Below are 20788 nucleotides of genomic sequence, written 5' to 3' on the forward strand. Positions count from 1 at the left end.
AGGAACCAAGAATTGACTAAAATGGGTCTTAAACTGTCTTTTACTCAGCAAACAAAATTCTCAGCACACTCTCCTTCCTTTCCAGATAGATATTTTCTTTTTTTCTCTTCCAGCAGTGGAAGATCTGCAAGCTAAGGTCAAAGCTCAAAAAGCTTCAGCAGTTGCAGACACTCTCTAGAATACTGGACAAAATTTAATTGCTAAAGCTTTTGTTCAGAATGAAACAAACTTAGAGGAGTGCCTACTCCCCACATCACCAAGGAGTCAATGTTCAGTGCAACATTGGATATTTCAGGATGTACATTTATTACATGTGAAAACTACTCAGGGACTGAAAAAATATCTCAGATAAGGGCCAAAAATACCCTGAACTGGCCTAAAATGAAAGGCCAGAATTGGAATCTTCAGAGTTATTCCATATGCCAAAAAATACAATGAATAAGTCAACACAGGCAGTATAAAATATCAACACTGCAGCTCTAAGTAGGACAGATTTGTTTATGTTGCTTGGAAAAAAAATACACTTCTTTAAGATTAATATTCTCATTCTGCTGAGGCAGCACCTCATAATAAAATGACATCTAAGCTTGTGATGGTGTATATGTAGTATTTTTACCAAGTACAGCAGAGCTGACAGTAATAACCAATAAAGGACAACTTATTAAGCAAAAGTATATGTTCTAAGTAATTGAGCAATTTAAAAGTTTTATTCCCAAGAATAATGGATTTAATGATAACAATAATGCAGATACTGAAAAGGGCACCTATTTAGATTCCATGTTATAACACAGCAGTACCACTACTTTCTTTAATCAATGAAGGTAAGTGGTGGCAATTTTTAAAGTGCTACCAGAAAACACATATAGAGCAAAATTGATTGATAACAATATTAACAATGTTATTAATATTATAATTTATTTAATAGGAGTTTAATATTATAATTCATTAATTTGGGGGTTCCTTCCCATTGCCACTGTATATAATGTTGTCTGTGTCTTCATAGTGGGAAATATTAGTTGCAATCCTAAAAAATGCAAGTAAAAATCCTAGAATTGCTGGGTACTGTAACATGGGAAGAACAGGGCGCCCTATTTCAGTTTCAGAAAGGAAGAAGATAAGAGGCATCAAATTTACCTTTTTGCTTAATGAGACTGAGGGCAAAGAACAATAATGCAATATTTGGACAACTGAACATCAAAATACAATGCAGTAGAAGAAAATGGGTTTTCTGGCTTGGCTCAATACAGGATTCAACTTCTCAAGTCTAAGTAACAGCACCAAACATCTCAAACTCTAACTGGATTAAGAAATAGAATCATTATCAGCTTGGTTGTTTATAACTTGAAATTGCATTGAATGCTAACTTGTTTGTTTGCAGAACTGTTACAGAAACGCGGAAAGAAACGGCCTTGTGGACCAAATGTCCAAGCTTCTGAACCAAAGAACCAGCACTATAAAAGCTCTTCTACTTGAAGAAAGAACTATCAGATAAGGTGTAATTTTTGAAAGCAACTGATCAGGGATAAACTGATTTTCCAGACTGCTGTGCACTCTTCATCCATAGTTAAGGATGTGGCATTGGACTTTGTCTTCTGCCAGAGGAACAACACTCCTAAAATTATAATTTACACTCATTCAGAATTGAAATGCAGGGTTTATTACTCAAGAGCCTGGCAGCTGAACAGCAATATGCGGATCTACCCTGTGAACAGTATGTACTGTAGGCAGAATTGTTAGAATGAAGGAAGACTAAAGATAAAGCCAAGACTCCTGGTGAGATCTCTCAGATGCTTATTAGCGCAAGAGATTTCAAAAGCTACATGACAGAAGGGATAAAACAGCTGAAAATAATCTCATATAGTGTACAGTCAAGGAGGAGACACAGAAATACCAGTGCTATGTGTGAATATGAGCTAAACATTTGTAAAAGCAGTTCAGCCTAACAAGTGATGTAAAAAGAAGACAAAAGTACTGACCTACTTCACAGCTCTTCGTGTTCCGACTACCTCATACAAGCTTTAAGGCTAACAGGTCATCTTCATCCTCATTCATTCAAAATCATCCTCCAACTTTCCCTTTCTCTTCATCTGCCAAGAAACCTGCAAGGCGATTATTAATGTAATGCAATGTGGAAAAGCAGTTGAATGAAACAGTGTCACTGCATTCCAAGAATGGTGGAAATTTCTTCCAAGAATCTCTATCCAGTCACCTTTGATATTTATAGTAGATTTGCAGCTCCTTCCCCCCAGTTAGCAAACTTCTGTGCATATCCACTGAAGAAAGAAAGGGAAAACAGTGACTTTGCCTCAGGATAAATGAAAAGCTATTTCAGTTATGGTCGTTCTCGACAGTATCTGGTGTGATAGGAACATGCTGAAGACCAAGTTCTCGGCAATGTACACAGAGAGAGTGACCTTTGAGCATAACAATAGTTTTGTTAGGATGTTAATTAAAATCTATATTGATCCACAGAGGAAAGTATACAATAGAAAATTGGGATATACTATGTCTGCTGCTGGAAAGTCATTCATAAGAGTACTCAGGCTCCACACAAAACAGTGCTATCACTGACACAATAAAGGGCCCAAAATCCAAATAAGTTTCATGGCCATGACAGTACTGCGGTCACTTGAAAGACAAGGCGGGGAACTATGATTCTATTCTAACTCAATAGCATAAAGCAGAGAGTAGATAAAAAATAGGACATGTACTACTTGTTTATAAAGACTTTAAGAGAGAAGTGACTTAAGAAAAATCCTTTAAGGGAATAAAAGCAATATGCCAACAACTTTGTCTCAAAGCTCCTGCACAAAATTGTCAGAATCAGATATATTTGCCCTATGTTGTTTTGGTTTTTTTTTCTTTTTACATAATATGTCACCACAAATATTGATGTATTTCAATTATACATTATGAACTATTTTAATCTCTGCTGAAGATTAAATGGTAAGTACCTTTTCAAAAACAAAACACAATCCATCCCAATATTTAAATGGGAAGATACCAAATTTCTGTGTCACAGGGATTCAGACTTTCACTTGACTGTAAATATATTTCTCAGTTTACCTACCTAATTTTCAAGTACCTATAAGGGAACTATATATATATAATGCACATAATTTACATAATTTCGCCTTCTCTGAATAGCTGGAAAACACAGAAGGTTTTAGAGTAATTTTGTTAGAGGATGCTCTTATATAACCATGACTATATACAGTAAAGAATCAAAACATATGGTAGAAACTGCAAGGTCCAAATTGTTAATACAACAAATGGATGACCAGAAAATGCAGCATGTATTTACAGTGTTGATTAGGGCAAGAGAATTGAGAACATCCTGAAACATATGGAGCCCAACAATGCAATATACCCAACCAATATTTATCGCTGCCTCTCTAGAAGCAATTTCCATTTTGATGTGTTCTCTCACACATGATGTTCTGAAACGGTTAAGTAACATGAAAAATACAGGTTCAAGACTATATCTGTCACAGATGAAAATACAGCATTCATGCAGCATTACACAATAAAGCCTCTGGCTGACAGACCCAAGGTCCTCTCAGGACTGCCACAAATCTACATGTTGTAATACGTGAGAGATTTTTACATTTGCTTATGAAAATTAAAAAGAATCCACATTAATAACCAAAAGAAAACCCACATAATTATTGAGTCTAAAGGGCTGAGGAAATTTAACAGTGACACTTGGTTGCCATAAAGGTCACCTGTTAGTTCACAAAAATCTGCCTGCAAAGCCACCTATTTTAGCCAATGTTTTGTAGATCAATCAAGGATCATGTTAAAACCAGACTGGGGAGGGGGGGGGGGGGCAGTGTGAGGTGTGGACAATACTGAGGGTAGATCTGTATTTGTTCTGAACTTAAATGACAGCAGAATTGTGAGGAGGGAAAAAACCATGGCAGTTCTTTGCACACTTATTTTAGAAACTAGGGATGAATTAACCCCATCAAACTGTTTACCTAATCAGTATATCTAGCTGAATTTTCTACTATGCTAATGTAAGTGAAATTAACACTGATTTTTGCCAAATAAAAAATAAATTTTGTGGAGATAATAAATGTTAAGCATGAAGCGCCATAAATTTATGGAACCCAACAAATTCAGGGAAGAAATCATATGGCATGCTATCTGCAGGAACAGATGACTGGATGGATGATCCTAGAGGTCTCTCCCACTCTTGTTTCCCCAAACTACTACATATTAATTAGATACCAATTTTGACTATTAGCTTAAACAAGTTTTGGTCATGTGTATTTAGAGATGAAACATGAATGCATCCTCTCCATACATGATCTGGACCATAAGATGATTATTTCTGCTAAAGTCCTACACACCACCATAGCCGTCCCTTTCTCTAATGCTTTAATCTAATGGCACAATTAGTCCAGTTAAGGATTAGACATCATATTCAGAATTTTACAAGAGTTCCCCTGCCCCTAAGTATCAGAGAATGCAAAAAATACATCACCCTCACATGTCTAAGCAGGTAAGCATTAAGTATTTTCTACCATATATAAAAATTAGCTTGAAGAGATACTGCTACAAAAAGCTATACCTAACCCAACATTTTGATACATCTAAATAAATTTTAGACATATAACATAAAAAGTATAAATATACACATAGCTATTCACATCTGTATATATTGCCACATGATTCTGGAATAGTATATTTGACAAACACACACCAAAAAAAGGAGGCAAATACTCCATAATTTACTAGTAGCATGCACTTTTTTAGAATGCTTTATCAGGTCCCGATTTAACCTACCTGCCTGTAAAGGTTTAAAAAAAGGTGTTTAAAAAAAAAAAAAAAAAAACAAAACTACAGAACTGTAAAGTATAAACTAATTTTTAAGACACTGAAAGTGAAGTAAACAAAAAAAAATTTTAAAAGGCACCAAATCCAGGTCTTCCAGTTTTTAATAGTGAGCTTTAATCCACTAAAAAGCTACAGGTCATATTTTGGGATATTATCTTCAGTTTTTGACCACTTTTTCATGGAAATCTTTCAATACCCCCATCCCTTGAGGAAAACAATATATTCAATCTAAGGAAACCACTTGTGCTTTTTAATAGCCTTACCTGACAAAGACTAGATCTTGTAAAAGATGAGATACATAAATGGAAAAACCATTCAATATTTGAGAAAGGTGACTAAATTCACTACCCAAGTGTCAATGTTTACTTCCTAGGTTTGTTTTTTGAGGGTTTTTTTAAAAAGGCCATTCATGAAATATTAGAGATGCCTGTCTTATATTAATGTTGTGTCCTCTGACATCCACTCAGTGAAAGATAAAAAGATGGCATTAAGTTTTAGCAGTGAAGTGAAATGTTGCATGGTGCAAGGTGACCCAGTCTCATTTAACAGATTACCAAAATATAATCAAATAAAACCTATGATCTTTACACTGGCAAAAACAGTGCAGCAAGAGGACAAATGTGATTTTAAAAACTTAAAAGACCAATTGAAATGAATCATGTATATTTTTACAACGTAAGTGAGTCCTCTGCAGCTATCCAGTCCTTGTAAGAGCATCCATATTGAGGGCAAATTTTAGTACAGGCAGGTTCAGCTTTCCCTACAATTTTTTCCTGCCACTGTATCCAACTCATAGCAAATATCCCAAACTCAATTAAGCTGTTTGATTACACTAAAAATAGTCCTTGCTCTTCATCTTATTCTCAGTATCTGCTGACACATAACTCACAGTTCACAGGGAATGTATTGTCTAACTGCATTCATCTACAGCTGGGGGAAAAAATGGGAAAAGAAAACTCACACCAGTCTGGTGTTGTGTGTACAATCCAATGATACCACAATAAACTGTCGTGGTTTAAGATTACCAACAGAAATCTTTAGGAAGCACAGATTTTGTGAAACAGATCTAGACTTAATTGATAGAATTCTTTCAACACAGCTTGATTTTGACTGCTACCATGATTTCCATACACCTTTCTCTAACATGTTTTCTGATAGCTACTGACAAACTTGAGATATTTTCATGACAGACTTTGGCTGTAATCCACTATAACAATTCCTCCTTTCCAAACCCTCACATTTAGTCCTTCAAATCCATTCACTGAGAGCTGCCTCACCTGCCACTCTGATTGCAATGCCTCCCAGACCCTCATCAGCTCACCTCATCTATCCACTGTCACACAAACTTGGGCTCGATTTGTTGAAATGGAGGAAACTTCTCCTAGGGTTGAATGATGTAATTTGGGGCTGAAATTAAGTGAAGCTAGCAGGTTTGGATAGAGCGTTAGGTGAAATTCTGTCAAACAAATCCTGAAAAATAAACCAAAACAGAACTATGAATTTATGCCTGTATTTTGCAGGGAACAACTCCTGGCAAAATAATTTTGAGTCTTAAATTAATCACAGGAGACCTTAAAAAGCATAAACAAGATGATATGATTTTTTTAAATTTTTAGATTAATTTTAAATATCCTTTTGCAAAGGAGGTAAGGCAGAATATAAGAAGAGTCAGTGAGGGGAGAGGTGACAGAAGCTGCAGAGTTAAAACACCCACAAACATCCACAACTTCAAAAAGGTACTATTAAATACATTGGGAGATCTCTGCTCAGATTCATGTCACTCAACACAGAGCTTAAGAGCCTGAAAAAAAATCCAAACATGTGAAAGTAAAAGAAACCCCTCTGTATAACGAAACAGCAGTAAAAATCCCTTACCAATTATTCTACTGTGTTCTCAAAATAGGACCAGTGTCTCTTATGCCTAATTTTATCATTTCCTTTGCCCCATGTTAAAACACCAGTGTAATTATCCTTTATAGAGGTTGACTGAGGTCCTTGAGAAACTCTGCTCAGGGTGATAATTTAGCTGACTTTTTTATTTGTGGAATTTAGGCAAAAATGGTTCAAGCTCGTTGTCAAAATAACTGCTTGATCTGCTTTAGTATTTTTTAATTGTTAAAAAAGTAGCATTTACTAATAAAGTGAGGAAGAGTAAGGTTAAATACTCCAACTACCAACCTGCCAGAAGAGTGAAACATAAAAGTTGTGCAAAGTGATTACTAATATTGATGTACTTGGAGTCAATTCTTAATATTTAATGATACCTGGAAATGTAAGTCTCAGTAGTATGATATTAGGGATTATTCTTCAACATTCCACAATGCATTCAAGTGCTACTGAAAATGTTTTGTTTGTCATTAGAAATTAATAAATTCACTACTTCCCATTCTAATTACTGTCATAGTGCCAGACTTCAGTTGACATAAAAACTTTCATTTTAAGAAGAGAGATTTCAAGTAACTTCACCAAAAGGAAGATTTGCAGTGCTGAAAACTTAACTGCTTTTTCCTAATCACATTACCTGGCCTAACAAGTAAAAAAAACCCATAAACCAAACCCAAAACAAAACACTAAAAACCCCCCTCCAACCAACCAACCAACACTCTCCAAGCACTCTACACCAGAGATGTTGAACGGGAATTATTAACATGGCTACACTCCACCTAGGGGAGAAATTTCACTTTCAAAAAGTTGAAGCTTCTTTATCTACTTATTTAAACCCTATTGAAACATGGGTTTCCTGAATGAGGCTTTTATTGTATAAGCAACACAAAGATTGCTTCTAAAAAGCCATCCTGCAAATGGTGAAAAGCAACTGAAATGATACAAAAGCAACTTAAACTCGTGACAGTTTCTTCCAGTCATACACTTGTTCTAGTTCTCGCTCCAAAAGCGATTGACTTAGCAGAGGTAGAACTCTTACAAACATAATACAACCGCACTTGCTGCCTCTCTCTCTGGGACATCAATCCCAACCACCAACATGAGACAGGAAAAGGCCCAGAGAAGGTGAGAGAGCAAGGACAGTGCAAAGGTGACCCTCAAAAGATGCAGATAACCACAGTGTCCCACAAACACTTCCCCTGTCAAGCACCCCATGAGCAGGACCACAGGATCTTTCAGACAAAGAACAACCGTAGCAAAACCCCTACCTGCATTCCTCAGCCCTTCATAGTGGCCACAAAATATTGCCAGGATCCGGCAGCTCTCTCTTTCCACCATACCAGTTGTACTTTTGAGCCTTTCAAAAAAAAAAACTCCAACCAAACATAAAAACCACCACACTGTCTTCTTTCCCACTAAAGACTACCATTCTCTTAATCTCTGTCTTAAATACAATATTTTCTTCTGACAGAACATTTTTCAAGGTACCATAAGCAAGACTCTTTCCACTGAGTGATTCCATGAAGACTGTCTTAGAAGGCTCTACTTTAATATTTTTTCCTTTTAAAAACTTTCTAATTGAGTACTCATAGCAATATATGAATTCCTATGAAAAAGTCTACATCAATTTATTGGAAATTACAATTTTAAGACATTTCCAATCTATGAAATTTGACAGTGGAAAAATATTACTTCTCTAGAAGTTGACAGTGATTAAAAAAAAAAAACTACAGAAGGATTATCACTGCCTATTAAATGTGATAGTTTGAACCATTTCTATGGAATCCTTTGTTATTTTATTCCTATTAGATCCATTAGCATATTTCCAGCTAATAGCTAACAATTGTCCACTGAATTAAAAACAGGCTCTCCCTAAACCTGCTTCAATGGCCAGATATTATGGCAATCAATTAAAACTTTCCTATTTCTCACCCAATGGCTTTACACACTGCAAACAGTTACATCTCTTTGGAAACTAAACACCCAGCTGAGCCCTGCAGCCTGTCCTGCAGAGCCTGTAGTGGTGTGGGTGTACCCTGTTGCTGCCTCAGTCTGCAGCTCCTGCAGAGCTCCACATTTGGGGCATTTCACACTCCGCCATCCACTACTGACCTATACTAAGAGACAGGCAGGTCCTCAATCTAAGCTTGCATGGCTCTCGTTACCAGTCATGTTTGCAAACGTACATTTTTATTTCAGACACATCTTCCTACCTGAGCTCCTCCAGATCTGTGCTTGATGCACCTACTGTTTAGGTACTTGCAATGGCCAACAGGCCTTAACTGCCCAGTGCTTTAGTGAGCAGCCTGCTAGGGCTGCTGTGCGGCAGCTGCAGTGCTACAGAAGAACTCAGATCACTTAGTCAGACCCACTTCATCTCCCTCTAAGAAAATAAATTAGTTTGGGGTTCTTCTATTATTTTGTATTCTTTCAGTGATAGGCAAAATATTTTTCCACACAAACAACTACACTGCAGTGGTCACTTACTAATTTGTAAACCATTATTTAACATCAGCCATTTTGTCAAGACATCATGCAAAGGCCTTCCTTGCTCCACAGTGACAGTCAATGTTCTCTCTTAATGAGAAGGACAGCAGCTTGGTATAGTTACAGTACTTTCTTCCTCTAATTTTCATTTCTGTGAATACTGCCACAACACATAAGTTACTCTCAATAGTCTTCTAAGTGTTGCTAAATGCTATTTAAAGCTTATATGGCAAGCCTGTATTTCTTAATGCATTGGATTTTCTACTTTAGTAGTTGTTCACGTGCTATGATTTCTTAATAGACTCTTTTAAAAGATTGTAATTAACTGCACTCCATGATTATATACATGAAAAGGATTGGTATGAACTTTTACCCTTGACATACACCAAGGTGAAAGAAAAGATGCAGGTTATGGCTTAATAGTTTTACTTAGATAAATGGTGACATTTCTTAATAGAACCAAACAATTCCATGTTTTGTTCAGCCAACTCCTTCTTCTTTTATTATACTGTGTCAAGCAGGTACCAGATCTGAGATGGACTCATGTCACTCAATAGAAATACATCAGCATTCATCACCTTACTTTGCATGGAATAGTTTTCTACATTGAAAAATTTGACAGGATGCAATTGTTAAAGAGCTTTCAATTATTTATTTAGATTGGGTGTCAGCCTTTATCATAATTATCTTTTTTTTTTTTTCTCCCAGTTACTAACCTTCACCTTCTCAGAACAGGCTGAAATGTCATGTAGTTGGTCTGTCCATGGGAGAGTTTTCCAAAACATTAAAAAAACTAAACCCCACACTTCTGCTGTTCATTTCATTCTGTTTGCATGCAGCTGGGGGGCTCTACAGAGCATTTTCACACATATATTCCTACCAAAGTGCTCACCATGAACAATTTTAAAGCAGTAGCTAGTTTTTAAATATCTGACAGTAAAGAACCAGCATAGTTAAAGAAGAGGACTTGAGCTCAAATTTTTCAGATTCTTGTAATGTATTTACAGGAGGGCTGTTTTGAACTTGTCAAACTAAGTCTTGGAACAAGAGACTTGGAAAACAATGGGTTCTTCTTATCATGACACTCATTTTCCCAGCCTAAGTCTTTCAGCTGTAATGATCTGGAGTTTTGTGGACAGATTTCCAACAGATCCTACTACAGAATATGAACATGCTTGGGAGGTCTAGATTCGGGGTAAAAAAGAAAGCGGCTGCTGTGTCAATCTTCTACTGTCTGAACAGAAAACAATTCCAAATACACTAATAAATCCTTTCTGTTTTTCCCCACTACCTTCTCAAAATTTAGTCCTTTTACAAGATCACCTTGTAATCTCATCTGACAAGAGACACTGTCTCTAGATCACAATACTACTCCAGCAACTTTCCTCAGCCTCTATTTTAGCACCTGAAAAACAGGGCAAGACTTTTAGAAATGTGTGTACAAATGCCTGAATTTGAATGACTGACACTTTTATATTGTTTGGTGTATATCAGCTATATTACGAGAAGAACACAGTTTTATAGGAAAGTCCAACTACAGCACCACCTGAGGCATAATTTCTATAGTTTAATCACTGAATCACTTACTTAGCATTGTACAGTTCCCTTTTCCTTGCTCAGTATGCCAAATTTGATCATCTCCCCAGAATCATTCAGCTAAACTTATTTCATCATAGTAGGAATATTAAAAAATAGCTAGGATTGCTGCATCTGTTCATCAGAACCAGAAATACTATGAATGTTGAAGTTTCAATTTATTGCTGTGCTAGCCCTGTTTCAAGAGTAAAACTGAAAGACATATGGTTAACAAAACAACCTGTAACTGCTTTGAATGCTATCTCAGAGCCCGTGAACACACATCAGTGTTTTTATTCCCATCTAGAAGGGGCATTTATCCTTAACAGGAACAGATCATGAGCAAACTCTAAAAAAAAAAAAAAAAAAAAGAAAGAAAAAAGAAAAAAAAAGAAAGGAAGTTGGATTTCTTGTTTATTATTTAAAATGTGCTCTCCACAACTGACAAATTAAAGGAGAGCTTTATGAGCGTCTGGAGAGAAAGGAACAGGAGCTCAGCAGCAAATGTGCCAGCCCCCTACAGCACCATGTGCAATATGGTCCTGAGCTGCCCATGCAGGGCTCCATTTGTAGAGCTGGACACAAACCAACTCCTGCAGCTCAGAACAGAGGATGGAATGAAATCCCAGCTCCCTGCACAACCTGAATGTAGCCCCCGGAGCCTGCAGTATGTGCCCGAGACAGTACTGGAGCACAAGACTACAAGGGAGCCCATGAGCTGCCCTCAAGGACATTTTGGCTTGCCTAGTGCAGTGGGAAATTCACCTCCAGCCAGGCAGGAGGAAGAGCACATTGGCCCCTTTCATGGCTGGGTGAGCTGCCACAGCCATGGTTTCCAAAGAAGGTTGCAAAAAATCCAACAAAAAACAAAATAAAAAAAAAAACCCAAAACAAAACAAAACAAAAAAAAAAAAAACCCAAAACCAAGCAACAACAAAAAACCACACAAAAACACACCAATAAAACAGACAAAACAAAAACAGAACGAAACAAAACAATACAAACAAAAACAAAGGCAAGAGAACTGTTTCTCCTGACATCACCCCTGTTGGATTTAACTGCATCCTCTTCACACATGCTCTTACAGAGAAGTGGGGCACCCAAGACAGACACCTAAATCTCAGCTAAGGACCTTGTGTGCTATAATTATACAGAACATAGTTCAATACAAAATTTGTATTCAAAAACAGTAACAAAAAAGCAAAACAAAACCTCTGATCCACACTAACATCAAAACTGAAGTGAATTCACAGCAAAAACACACATGACTGTCAGCAACCTTCACTGGAAGTATGAGAGCTAAGAATTTTGCCATTGTATCTTAAGTAATCATTGTAATCACTTAATAAAAAGAGGAATTGGAAGTTTATTTGAAAGTGGTGTGCTGAAGTATGAACGAGCTAGAATCAAGCACCCCAGACCCAAAACATAGCTTTGACGTGGAAATCTTCTGCTCACTTAGAAAATTAGCTCAAAACACATTTCCTTAACTTTGCTGAAAAAGGCTCTTCCAGTTAAACACTTAGGTCTGCCTACTATTTCAAGAGCTAAACACATGCACACTTATCAGTGTGATCGAGGCTTTAATCCTTCCTCTGGTGGGCTCAGTAATAAAGTGGGGATAACCACGCTTACCCTACTTTGTAGGGTGTTGTCAAAATTAATGCTCACGGAGCCGTCAGTAGGTGAAAATCATTATAGCTCCCATCCTGCAATTGCTAATGCATGGGCTGCCTGCTGCACACACACTGAGCCTGGCAAAAGCTAATTGAGTCCTCTGAAGGTGCAGCAGTTTGTTCAGGCCTCATCAATAAACTGTTAAGAGTTTAAAAAACAAAACAAAACACCATCATGCTAAATGTGAACACAGCACAATTTTCGAATGATCTTGCAGACCAGAGCCTCTGGGGCTAAGCACGGAACAGGAAAAGCTTTTATAACAGAATACAATACTGGGAGGTATATATATAGATATAGATGTATGTATAGGGATATAAAAATACAGCTATTAAGCCAGCTATTCAGTATTACTCTGTGGACACACTCCCTAACACACACTCCCAGGCAAACACAAGCCAAAGTGCATACACCACCTGAGCTACAATAAATCAATGATTGTATGCAAACAGATGAAAATATAGACACAGTACTGATGGACATTACTACCTTCCCTGAACTTAACTCTGATACGGAAGACAAATCTGGAAAAAAAACTCTACTTGATTGTTCATTTTGAAGAATGTAAATGAAATTAAGGAAAGATCTGAGTCAAACCAGTTTGCTCATAAATATATCCTACAAAACCAATTCAATTGATGTCAAATTCAAATAATTCACCTGATGTCACACTGGAAAAGCCAACCGCGAACACCTCACAAATTATTATTTTGATCCAATTGTTAGACCCAAATTACAGCAAAAACTGCACCTTCTACAGCTGTTAAAGCAGCGACCCTGGCAGAGCATGCTTTTGTGCTGAACTTTTTATATCACCAAGCCTATTAATCAGGTGGCAGTTCAAACTGATGCACTTTACTTAGGTGTCTCTGGCCAGTGCTTTAATTACTTGGTATTAAATGGTAATTAAGACTTTCCACATTTAGGTTTAATCAAAAAAAATTTAGTGTAAAATCCACTAATTTAATAAAGAGTTGTGTTCTTTACTGTGCTTCAGCCTGGACAGTAAGGATGCAGCAATTTACTATTGACAAGCACTAAAGGAGCAGGTCATTTCACAAGTATAGTGTGGACAAAGGTGAACCGGGCAACTGATGAAATCTCTGGCCAAGGCGAAATAGCAATCTCTGAGCCAAATGGTAATAAAGTTACTGAAATGAAGCAGTGTAGCTTCTGAAGTGAACTGTCATAAGGAGGATACAGGCTTCAGGACAGCTTGGCCAAAGTAATTAAAACGTTATTCCCTGAGAGCCAATCAAAGTGGATGGCCATACATCTGATTTAACATAAAGCAAAAATAGGTATGTAAGTCAGCAACAAACACCAGCAGCTGTAGCTAGCACTCTATGAAACAGCATCCACCTCTCCAGAAGTATCTGCAAAATTTGCAGTAAGTGAGGCAAAATAAGAATCATGCTTTTAATGTTCTTTGCCGTATTATTGAATTATATTGCTAGATTTTCTATGACATGCAAAAACCAAGAAGAAATGCAGACAAATATCACTGTCCAAAATTCCCTCCTAAATCAAAGACAATTACTTCCCTCAGTAGCTATTAAAGGCAGATAGTTTAATCATTGGAGAAGCAATCTAGTGCATAGGAGTCCAGAGATGTAGGCTTAACTCACGGCTCTGCTACTGACCTGCTATATGACCTTGGGCAAGTCTCTTCACATTTCAGCGCCTCTTTGTGTCCCTATTAACCTTTGTGCGTCTCAGCTATTTAGAATGTAACCCCTCTGACGCAGAACAGTCTCTCACTACATGTTTTTACAATACCAGCACAACAAGGTCACCATCTTGGTTGAGACCTCTAAGTGCTACAGTAATCCAAATAAATAAGAACAATATATTCAATTATTCAGAATCCCACTTAGATTTATTCAATTTTCCCATAACATCTGGATAGCTGAGACATCACCACAGATTAAAATGTGGATCCTACATCCTTTTAATTTTAATGTCTCACCTGCTGTTTGTGTAATTGAAATTTGTATTGATTTTCATAAAGCGAAGAACACCTAACTCACTGCCTAAAACACAAACAATGGAATGAGCCACTGGTATCCAAGTTATTCAGAACACATAGGAAATAAATCATTTGTCTGAAAGGAGAAACAAGAAGGTCCCCTCAGTATAAAGTTTTGACTCAGCAAAGCACTTAAGCATATCCTTAAGTTTAAGCATGAGTAGTCCCACTGAAGCTCTTAAGCAAGATCAAATAAAGAATTGGAGCTTTTTAGAGTTCGGGGAATATTCTGTAAAAGATGTGAAACAATCATAACACAATCATGAACATAGGTACGCTAATACACATTTTGTGAAACTGCAATATGAACAGATCCCCAAAAAAGGGAACAAAAATATGCCTACCTTTAAAAACTGGCGATTAAACAATGGATGTTTCTTGATACTAACCATACTCCTCAAGAAGCACACACCACACCTTCATATGCAACTCAATGAGTATTTCAAATAAGTGCATTTTCTTTCTCTACTTAACTTGTAATTTAAAGTGGTTAGATACAGGAAAAATTTAGCACAGATGTTACTATCCATAACATGCTTTCTTCCAAAATATTTTTCAGTCATAGTACATTTTCCACAAATTTTTTCTGTATTTTTAAGAAATATTCAACCTGAGCTAAATGAGGTAAAATACAGGCTACAAGCAGAACCTAGAAATAAAATTTAAGAAGAAGAAAAACTAGGAACTGTATGCTAAGGATGTTATCCAATTTATTTATGTAGATGCTTGAAGCCAAAGAACAAATATCATAAGGTTTGGTTACTTAAGCAAGCTTGCAAAATGGAATGCACATTGACAGGAATCATTCTTCTTTTCTTGAAGATAGACAGATATAGACACTTCAGATATAGACACTTGAGTATGCTCACCTTCAATTCATGCTGTTTAATTTTGACTCTTTGGAAACAAAAGCAAACAAAAAAAAATGAAAACATTAAAAACGCTCCCAACTGAAAACTGTTACACAAGCATAGGTAGTAGAAAAGAACTGTATATAAAAATGTACTGACCACAAAGGAAGCAATAAACAATCATTCTGGCAATGCAACTTCTGTAAATCCATTAAAATTCTAACCAAAGAAAATACTCAAGCCTATGCAGGTATTGCTATATCAAAAACATGTCACGGATAACAGTATAACACCAAAAATAAAGAAAGTAAAAGAAAAACTCATATGTGGCTTAATAGCCACCTTCTCAAGAAAACTGAGAGTTCTAGGAAAAATAGCAAAAGTCTTCTGTCTTCCCAGCCTCATAATTTTTTTACTGTCCAAACTCAAGCTTGGGGTACATAATTTTTATTTTTCACAAAAGGTATCTCGTTCATAAGTATGGCAGGAAGGTAGGATGAGACAATGGTAAAATTGTTGAGTAGGTTGGAATCCATACAACTTATTACCACTATAAAGATACTATTAACTGAAAAAATATTACATAAACCATTTGTCTTGAATATGTAAAGATTGGAGCAAGCATAAAGGCTAGTGAAAAACAAAAAGAAAAGACATCAAGAGCTCATCCAATAAAATGTCCCTAAAGATCTTTTCTCCTCCTGGGGATTTAAACATAGTAAAAATTTGGAAGATGCAGTTTCTTCAGCAAGGAGCTCAGTTACCATAACTGATACACATTACCAGCTTTAGAATTCTAATTGTGTTTAATACAGTTTCATGTTGCATCAAAGTACAAAATCAATACCATTTGTCCAGCAAACAGGAAAAATGGAATCTATAAACTGCTCTTATTGAGTAATTAAACACCTATTATTGTCATGAGTGGTGAAACAATGAATTTGATAAGACAAATTTTTGCGACAAAACACTGCAGTGATTAATACCTCCCTACGTATTAAATAAAAATGACTGCCTTTTGTGCAGTACTGCTGGCAGAAGAACAGGAATGAGAGAAGTAGTTGCCAGTGCCACAATAACAGGCTAACCTTGAACTGAACTCCTTTCCTCAAGAAATTAAATGCTGTAGCAGGACTTTAAATCCCTCCACTTAGAGCTCATTTGTGTTTCACGTAACCTGCAGTTCCTGAAGAGAACTCATTATCTTCAAAAGGAGAATCCTTTTATAATTTCTTTACAAATGTGTATATTGTTTCTGCAAAAAGTATTTCATATCAGAAAAGGGATAAGAGTATTAGCAGTGTAAGCGAGGCAAAAAGGCTCGTATCATTAAGACACCATTTCTGCTTCCTGGGAATTCAAACGCCAACTACAGTAGTAGGGGAAAACGAATGAGAATGAGGTTAAAGAAAATGTACCTTTACAGCAAAATTTTAATCTGTTAGATTGATGCTAAACTGCCTTGGTCTTTCTGCTGCTATATGCTGTATTTCTATGTATAGACCTCCCTCCCCCAATGCCCCTCCTGTAGCTTTGGCTTCCTATTTTTCTTTTCACTTAGAATGATGCACTAGGAACAACTATAGAGTACAAAAGATGAATCTATGGATGTGACACTTGTAAAGGGTAACCCTATTTCACAAGTGAGATGGGACAAAAAAGAAAGAAAAAAGGCCACAGAAGCAATAACTGCTCACTGAATTACCATTAAATTGTAAGATTTACAATCCAATGTACAGTAAGTGCATATCTAATGGAGTTTGTCCTCTAAAAGAATATAAAGTAGATCTTTGCAGCATATGATGTATGCAGGTTATTTTTTTTTAAATGGGACACACAAAAAACAGATGTGCACATAAATTCCAGAATTTTTATCCATATTAGAACTGAGCCAAAGCCAACATTAAATATGATAAACACAATATGATTAGTAGGATCTAGCTTTGTACTTTCAAAACATGCTCACATTCTACAAAGAGAGATAAAAGATAACTCTAACGCAGCCAGTCAATACTGCTTTCACAGATATCATTGGTAAAAGCAGATCACATATTATAAATTCAGTTTATTGCTCTGATCTACTGGAATTCAATTAAATTACTTTTTGTAGAGGGTGGCAAAGCAGCTGCTGACCATTTCCAACATCTTCTAAACAAAATATCTGGACAGAAGTTTCAGATCATTATTTATTACAGCCTTAAATTACTGACAGTATTTATTTTCATATAATGAATGTAGTATGAATAAGGCTCATTCACACCACTATTATTTGTAACATGTTTGTCAGTAATTTCACTGCTCCTATTCATATGAGCATAACTGTTGAGTGATTTAAGTTCAGAAATAAGCAAGGCATGTCAAACAATTATTTAAATAGAAGCAAACTTTTACATGAAATACCAGGCATATTGCTATTATACAATATTTCAAGGGTATCAATAATCACATATTTTACAGAATGACTCTGGAAAATTCTAGCCTGCAATAAAACCCAAAACTATCAAAGAGACAAAGGAACTTTTGGCTGGGTAAGCCATTCAAATAGCAACAAGGCTTTGTCATGTTTTGCTCTCTCAATTTAAGTTTTATTTTTCCTAGCTAGAAACTTCAATTTTCCACAAATGGCATTAAAACTTTCATTCTCCTACCAAAAAGGAAGTTTGCCTACCATACAAATTTTACCATTATCTGGTTTTATTTCAGAGGATTAAAAAGCGGCGCAGAAGATCAGCAACGATAGCCTTGTTCTCTTCAACCTTAGTGAATCAAGTTCACTGGAGGTGAAGCAGTGGAATTATCAGTACAAGTGGCTGTGTCATCAAAGCTTTCTGAGAGGTAGTGTATGGAAATACCTAAACAAACAGAAGCATAAAAGCTGTCTGTATATGGAAGGGCTCTCCCAAGGTTTTTCATTAAAACAATTCCAATTGCAGTTTCACGATGCAGCATTATATTATGTGAGAAATATAAAATCTTGACATTTTTCTAAATGTGAATGGGTTAAAGAACCTCTCCACGCTACAGTGAGCCTGAGAATTTCCAGCAGCTGATGAAGACCAGTTGACCACCTGATACTTTTTCAGCAGGGTGATAAAATTAAAGGATTGCTTTGATTTGCTTGAAGGATTACTTTCTATAGTTAATTGTTTAAAGTGCACAGTCTTACGAAAGGGAAAAATATCAAGAAGGTTAATGTAGAGTGAGCTAATTGCAAGCTGATTACATTGTGCAAAGCAAGAGATATTACTTGTGTTACATACCATCACAAGGACGAGCCTATTCTACCCTGCTGCTGCAGCAAACAAGCTGATTTGCTAACAAAGTGGTCAGCTCAGGCACTTGCACAGCATCTCGGTAGGTCCACAGGCGACTGCTTCACATGCAGAGAATCTCAAGCTCCATTTTCCAATCTGATTACACGGCTCCTTATTCCAGCAGCCTTAAACCTTCATGGCAGTTTACCAACATTTTCATCACTTTTTCTTTTACAAATCAAAAGAACTGATAAGCTCTCAGGTACCCGGGATTTCATAGTCGATGGCTGGCAGGCAGCCAGCTTCCCTCACAGCACAACTGTTCTGTGCCACAATGCAAAAAGCACGCTGAATTTAACAGATAGCACAAAACTATTAGAATTTTGCAGTACGTACAAGCAGGCAGCATGTTTCTGTCTCTGCAGATGTTAACAGTTCTGTTCAGTCACATTTATAGCATGCCTAGACCCAAAGAGATGTGTTTAAAAAGGAAATGAAAAAAAGAAAAGAAAAACCAGAACAAATGAAGACATAGCACTGTCACTAAGTCAATCGCACTACAAAGTGTGCACCCAAGTTACTTCATTGCAGTGCTTCCAAATTACAACAAATTAGAGACAATGCTAAAGTCATTCAAAAAAAATTAAGAAAAAGGAAAACAAACCTTTACATCAAATGAAACTGTTTGACATAAACTGAAACATTATTTTAACAGTAAAACAAATGCAAAAAAAATAGACACTATTGTGTATTTTTGGCATGTGAAACGCTTACATAAAGCATTGAAATAGCCACAAGGCATACCTGGGTTTACTTATTCTGTGGCTCAAAAACACCACTTGAATGATGAAGGAACAAAAATCATACTGGTAAATGCAAAACATCTTTATAAAATGCTTATTCTGAGGTATATCATGCCATGTCTAAAAACCTGAGGTACACAGGAAAAAATATAACATATACATGTAAATTTATATGTATAAACAAAATAACAGAATGCAGTGACAATTAGAGGAAAAGATTGTCTTAAAATTTTAAGGATTCCAACAAAAAGAAATCCAACAAAAAAGCAACGGAGAAGGAAACAACCTTATTTTTGGTTGAAGAAAAAAACCCATTAATATTAAACCATCAAGTTTTTACTTATTACTATTGAGGCTTGCTCTCCCATTCAAAAAAAAAAATTGACTATCCATGTATTATTTGCATTATATCCAAAACAGTCTATATGGAACTAACGTTACACAAAGTTCATAGTGTAGAAAACAATTCTCCCATGTCCCCACAAACAAAACAATTTTTTTTTTTTTAAATCGAGTGGATCAAACTGAAATCTGAAGGAACACAACCCATTAAGTATTCTTAAAAGAAGAAACATAATTTTGCGTATCATCACTTTTATCGTAAGGGAATGGGGACAGAAATGTGGAGAGTAAGACAGTAAGTTATGGAAGGAGGGGGGGAAAAAAATGTACAACTAAGCTGGTGCAATGGCTCAGTACTCCAGATCACCAGTGCATTGACCCTCTGTATCTCTGAGTCATTAGCTAGAATCCCAGCTCTGCCTTCAGGAGTAGGGATTTGAACTCGCACACCGATGCGGTGCAATTCGGGATCTTGAGCGTGCCAGACAGAGGGGTCATTCTCCTTGGTGCGGAGGAGGCCGGCGGCCCCCGGGGAGGGCAGGGCTGGATGAGTGACTGTCGCCCGGCACAGGCAGTGGACATGCTGCTGACTCAGGCAGGGACACTGACAGGCACCGCTGCTTCTCCCCATCACTCCTGGATGGAATGGTTTTAGGCCACTGGTGCTGACAGGTACATGCAAAATTCAGGGGCAAATTATCCACATCTCCTTACTTGCTCTGTGCATGCACACACGTGTATTTGCATGTGTGCATCTCTCTGTGCAGCTATACTAACGTTTACATGTATTTATGGAGACATACTGAAACGGGCTAAACTGGCTGCTCTGCAACCATATGTAGTGCTCAGCACTGACAAAATATTCCTCCACCAATTCTTGTCCTTAATATAGCTACTATGTACGTACTTATGTACACACAGAAGCTACATATATGTATCCTACACACACCCCAATCACATACATGTAACACCGAGTGCAATTAGCATTACCTTTAAAATAACAGTCTCTAATTTACATAAAAATTTCCTCCCTGATAAAATACA

At 36.7% G+C, this 20788-nt stretch overlaps 1 protein-coding gene across 6 annotated transcripts in view; it reads right to left on the minus strand.

The window, feature by feature from the left end:
* The window catches only part of FIGN (fidgetin, microtubule severing factor), a 104324-nt gene that overhangs the window by 61886 nt on the left and 21650 nt on the right, over positions 1–20788 (minus strand). For 2 of the 6 annotated variants that reach the window (XM_038142303.1, XM_038142300.1), the window contains one exon: positions 1977–2099. The exons of the other annotated variants lie outside the window; for them this stretch is intronic. The gene's annotated coding sequence lies outside the window, so the exon portion shown is untranslated. The remainder of the gene's footprint in view (positions 1–1976; positions 2100–20788) is intronic. 6 annotated transcript variants of the gene reach the window in all.

This window comes from Motacilla alba, chromosome 7 (assembly GCF_015832195.1).
Source record: "Motacilla alba alba isolate MOTALB_02 chromosome 7, Motacilla_alba_V1.0_pri, whole genome shotgun sequence".
Classification (NCBI taxonomy): Eukaryota; Metazoa; Chordata; class Aves; order Passeriformes; family Motacillidae; genus Motacilla; species Motacilla alba.